This window comes from Theropithecus gelada, chromosome 13 (assembly GCF_003255815.1).
Source record: "Theropithecus gelada isolate Dixy chromosome 13, Tgel_1.0, whole genome shotgun sequence".
Lineage (NCBI taxonomy): Eukaryota > Metazoa > Chordata > Mammalia > Primates > Cercopithecidae > Theropithecus > Theropithecus gelada.
In genome coordinates, this window is record NC_037681.1 from 95,615,197 (window position 1) to 95,621,033 (window position 5,837).

The window sequence follows — 5,837 nt, forward strand, 5'->3', positions numbered from 1 at the left end:
TCGCCCGGCTAGTTTTTTTTTTTTTTTTTTTTTTAGTAGAGACGGGGTTTCACTGGGTTAGCCAGGATGGTCTCAATCTCCTGACCTCGTGATCCGCCCATCTCGGCCTCCCAAAGTGCTGGGATTACAGGCTTGAGCCACCGCGCCCGGCCGATACAGTTGGGGTTTTGAAAGTGAAGAATTGTCCAAGTGATGTTCATCACTTCTTTCTTTTCATTTCTGTATTTTTATTGCTCCTACTTTCTGTCCCCTTCCCCAGTAATATGTAAACTTATTTAAATGTCTCCTACCTGAAAAATAAAACAAAATGGAAGCCATAGTTGGCTTCTTATCTTCCTTTAGTTACTGCTCTGTTTACTTTTACAATCCAGTTCCTCAAAAGAGTACACTCTAAATCTGTGGTAGAGAGAACTGTTGTTCCCAACTCCTAGTTTCCCCCTGTAATAGGCTGACACAGCCCTGCCCATGGTGTGACTTGCCCATGCGCCCTGAAGGGACCATGTGCACCCCTGCTCCACTTATGTGGGGCTTGGCTTTAATTGTTGCTTTGATCCGTGGAACATGGTGGAAGCAACAAAGCGCCAGTTCTAAGCACAAGGTTATGAGACAAGGCATATTTTGGTTTGCTCCTCTTGAGCTTCTGCTCTCTGCCATGAGAAGGGCATGTCCCACAGTATGGCTGCTCCTTAGGCCTGGGACCTGGAATGAAAGACAGGCAAAGGCCAGCTGAGGGCCTGCTCTGTGGATAGGGCTGTGACCACTCTCCCACTCTTTTCCCTGGCACCACCTCAGGTCCAGGAATAAAGAAAAGCAACAAAAATTTTCATTAGACTTTCAAAACTTTGAATCTTACTCATATTTAATCCTTAGTTGCTGAAGAAATGACTTTCATATATAGGAGACACTAAGGGGGTACATTCTCAGTGAAGTGACAGCCATGGGGGAGGGAAAGACTGATCTATATGAGGACCTCAAGGTCCTGGCATATCAGGGCAGGTCTTTTTTTTTTTTTTTTTTTTTTTTTGAGACGGAGTCTCGCTCTGTCGCCCAGGCTGGAGTGCAGTGGCCGGATCTTAGCTCACTGCAAGCTCCGCCTCCCGGGTTCACGCCATTCTCCTGCCTCAGCCTCCCGAGGGCAGGTCTTTAGGAGTCTTGTTGACATAAATAAAATAGGTAGAGAGGACATTAAGACTGAGGCCGGGCCCTAAACACTAGTGTATTAATTTGCTAGAGCTGCCATAACAAAATACCACAACTGGGAGATTAAACAATGACATTTGTTATCTCAGCTCTGGAGCCTAGACTTCTGAAATTACGGTGTTGGCAGGGTTGGTTTCTTCTGAGGGCAGTGAGGGAAGGATCCGTTCCAGGCTTCTCTCCTTGGCTTATCGGTGGTTATCTCCTTGTTTATATCATATTCCTGCTGTATGTGTATCTGTCTCCATATTTCTCCTTTCTATAAGGACACCGGTCATACTGGATTAAGGCTCACTCCTTAATGACTTCATTTTAACTTAATGATCTCTCTAAAGACCGTGTATCTAAATAAGCTCACATTCTGAATGTTTGCGGAGACAACATTCAACTCATAAAAACTAGAATTAATATTCCTGAGAACAAGGGGTGAGCCAAGCCTCCTCCTTCATCTGGGGTGAGGGGCGTCTTCTGAGTAGATAAAGAACTCCTTTTAGGGTAGAAAAGAGCTGAAGTTCATCCAGTGCAAGTACTGAGTGAATTTATTCTAAGGTCCCAAGACAAGAGAAAGATAAAAACAAAAACGGACGTATCACTGAAGGAGATGTGCTCTGCCAGCTTCCAGCAGCAGCAAAGAACAGTGGGTATATAAACTCCAGTGGCCAAGGTTGCCCAGGTTACCCTTTTCAGGGGGCAGTGGGGGCAGCAGTAGAGGCATAGTGGGTTCTGGAGTCAGAAAGACCCAGCATCTTCTGCTGATGCTCATGCTGCATGTTTTTTTCAATCCTCGCAGCTATAAATTTTTATCCCAATGGGGAGCACTGTTTATAGGTTGGGGGATTAGATTCCATAGCAAAGAAAGAAAATGAGGAGAGACACGTTGGACAAGTTGGTGAGAGACTGTGCCATTCGTCCTCTAGTCTTTGACCATAGACAAAGATTAAATAAGGTTATATAGATAGGAAGAAAGAAATAGAGGGGGCAAAGAATCAGGTAGGTGACTCATTTAATCCTCCCAAAAGGGTTTTTCTTTTTTCTTTTTTTTGAGATGGAGTCTCGCTCTGTTGTCCAGGCTGGAGTGCAGTGGCCGGATCTCAGTTCACTACAAGCTCCGCCTCCTGGGTTCACGCCATTCTCCTGCCTCAGCCTCCCGAGTAGCTGGGATTACAGGCGCCTGCCACCTTGCCCAGCTAATTTTTTTTTTGTATTTTTAGTAGAGACGGGGTTTCACCGTGTTAGCCAGGATGGTCTCGATCTCCTGACCTTGTGATCCGCCCGTCTCGGCCTCCCAAAGTGCTGGGATTACAGGCTTGAGCCACTGCGCCCGGCCAAAAGGGTTTTTCTTATCGCAGCTTCTTTGCAACTCTGACCATATTGTAATATTAATCAATCAGTCAATCACTCGCCTTTGTTGATATTTGTGTACCCTCCCCCTGCCCTAAATTTATATGTGGAAGCCTTAACCCCCAATATGACTGTATTTGGAGATAGGATCATTACAGAAGTAATTAAGGTTAAATGAGGGTATATAGGTAGGGCATTCATCCCACAGGATTAGTGTTCTTATAAGAAAAGACAACAGAGAACTCCTGCTCTCTCTCTCCTCTCTTCCTTTTTGCACATGCACAAAGAAGAGGTCATGTGAGCATGGAGCCAGAAGGTGGCCATCTACAAGCCTGGAAAACAACCCTCATCAAATTGGCTGACACCTCGATCTCGGACTTCCCCCTCCAGAACTGTGAGGAATTAATTTCTGTTTAAGCCACCCAGTCTCTGGTATTTTGTTATAGCAGCCCAACTGGACTAATGAAATTTATTTAAATTATATTTCCCCCATTGGAATGCAGAAACCAAGCATCTCTATTTCCCAAATACCACCAGTACCTGGCATGGTAGCTTTCACATGGCAGGCAGTCAATAAATATTTGTTGAATGAAGGATTAGTAATCAATAACATAATAGATATTATTATCCTCAGTTTAAAGTGGAGAAAATTGACAGATATGAAAGAATGCTTAATACTCACAACCTAGGGACACAAATGGCATTTCCTTAACCGAAGTTAGCTGAAAGTGGGCCAGGATCAAATAACATCTTCAGACACAAACTACACTAAAGATTGCTTTAGCTGATCCATGAGAAGGGTCATATTTGTTCCAATTTCACTCTAGTGTCCTCTCTGTAAAAGGGATTAGAGATTTGCCAATCCACATCTGGTTCACTCCCTATAAATCAATGCCTTCAGAGTCAGTAGACAGATGCAAAGCTTAGAGGAATTTAATTGCCAAAGGCAATATGGGGATATGAGAGGATGAGCATTTGCTGTCTCCTGAGAGACCTCACAGGGTGGCATTGCCTCAGTCCAGGGTCTGGTCTATGCCCTGCAGGTTTAGCAACTGGATTTGTCAGCACACTGAGTGTGGATCCATTTCTCAGCTTCAACTCTAATTAATTAAGCTCAGAGAGCTGTTGCATGAAACCAGCATGTCAATTTATTGATTCACAAGAGGAATAAAACCGCCACTGTGTCTGGAACACTCGTCTCCATACAGCTTGCACATTCTTTCAATGAAGTCAGACCTCCAAGGAGGGCAAGTTATCAGAAGGTTGCTTAGTGAGCATGGAATTCAAAAGAGTGAGCTAGTTAGATGATTCAAACGTTTAACTGCATTAAACTGGGAGAGCTGATACTGCCACATTTACTGTAGGAACAGCCTTTCCAAAGGTGTTGGATTATTCAAAGCTGTTGGCTGAGGCACCGTCTCCAGTGGGCATTTCTTACATGGGCTCTGCTGATGTTCACCATCCTCATGCTCCTGTTTTTATGCTTTTCATGGTTGACTAACCCTGCTTTGACTGACTCTTTTAGTCTTTTTACTTGCTAAACTGTCAGACACATTCTGTTTCAGATGACTTTGTCCATTGGTTTTGATCCCCCCATGCAGTTGAAAACCCATGTATAACTTTTGACTCCTCCAAAACTTAACTACCAGTATTCTACTGTTGCCCAGAAGCCTTGCTGACAACAGAGTTCATTAACACATAATTTTGTATGCTATATGTACTATATACTGTACTCTTACAGTAAAATAAGCTAGAGAAAAGAAACTTATTAAGAAAATCATAAGGAAGAAAAAATATGTTTACTGTTCATTAAGTGGAAGTAGATAATCACAAAGATCTTCATCCTCATTGTCTTCACATTGAGTAGACTGAGGAGGAGGAGGAAGAGGAGAGGTTGTTCTTGCTGTCTCAGGGCCAGCAGAGGAAGAAGAAAATCCATGTATAAATGAACCCATGCAGTTCAAACCCATGTTGTTCAAGAGTAAACGGTAATGTGATCCATAACCTGGGACATTCTACAAGATAACTCAGTTGGATATTTCAAAATGTTAATATCAAGAAAGAATGGCTGGAGCGTTCTGTTAAAAGAGTCACCATAATGAAGTATAATGCATGAAATGTGATTGGGTTCAGGTTAATAATATAAATGCAACTATAAGAGATATTGTTGGGAAAAAGGTGGAAATTCAAATATGAACTTGTTATTCAGTGGTATTATGAACAATTGCTAATTTTATTTGGTGTAATAATGGTAATGTAGGGGACTGTCTGTGCTCCAGAGATGTAGGCAGGGTGTTTAGCGCTGAAGAGTTACAATGTCTGAAACTCAGTGTCAGATGATTCAGCCCAAAACTAACAAACAATGTCTACCTATCTACACAGAGAGAAGCAAACATGGCAAAATATTAGCCATGTCAAATCTAGGTGGAGAGTAAATGAATATTTATTTTACTATTTTTTTTTAAATTTTACTTTAAGTTCTGTAATACATGTGCAGACCATGCAGGTTTGTTACATAGGTATACATGTGCCATGGTGGTTTGCTGCACCTATTAACCTGTCATCTAGGTTTTAAGCCTTGCATGCATGAAGTATTTGCCCTAATGCTCTCCCTCCCCTTATTTTACTATTCTTGCAACTTTTCTCTATGTTTGAAATTTTTCATATTAAAAAGTTAAACGAAAGAATATAATGTATTATAATAAGTGGTTTGTAAATGTAGTGGTAAGAATAAAAATTAAGCAATATTTACTAAAAAGTAAAATTTGAGAACCTGGGAGATAATGCTCTCTTGGAAAATTAGGTAATTCCTTCACCTCCCTAGGTTTCTGCTTTCTCACTTCAAATCAGGGAGGTAGAGTTGGGTTAGGAAAATCTTTAGTGTCTATTGAGCTGTAATATCCTAGAGTTTGATGTAAAGTATGAATGTACTCAATTTTGTTTGCTCTCTCTTCTTAGGTAAAAAGACATCCCTCAACTATGGTAAACAACAACAACAACAACAAAACAAAACAAATAAAAAAAACCCCTGCATCAATTTGATAAATAATCCTCCCCGTTCATATCACTTTTTTTTTTTTTTCTGCACATCTTACTGGTATTTAAATGCTGGACTTACACTTTCCATGGGCATGCTTAAAGACTAAACAATAGTTGAATTCTAAATTAATCAACTGACCAACCAGTGAGCATTTATTAAGCAACTCCTTTGGAGTCATCTATCTGTTAGGTGCTGTGGGAGCACAAAAGAAGTAGGACATCATATCTGCCTCAGGGAATTTAGTGTTTTGGGGAAAACC

The 5,837-nt window shown here is 41.4% G+C and overlaps 1 long non-coding RNA gene across 1 annotated transcript in view; it reads left to right on the forward strand.

The window, feature by feature from the left end:
- The window catches only part of LOC112605191, a 31,495-nt gene extending 25,897 nt beyond the window's left edge, over window positions 1-5,598 (forward strand). Inside the window, exon 5 of the long non-coding RNA XR_003115371.1 lies at window positions 5,497-5,598. This is a non-coding gene — a long non-coding RNA (uncharacterized LOC112605191). The remainder of the gene's footprint in view (window positions 1-5,496) is intronic.
- The last annotated feature ends 239 nt before the right edge of the window (window positions 5,599-5,837 follow it).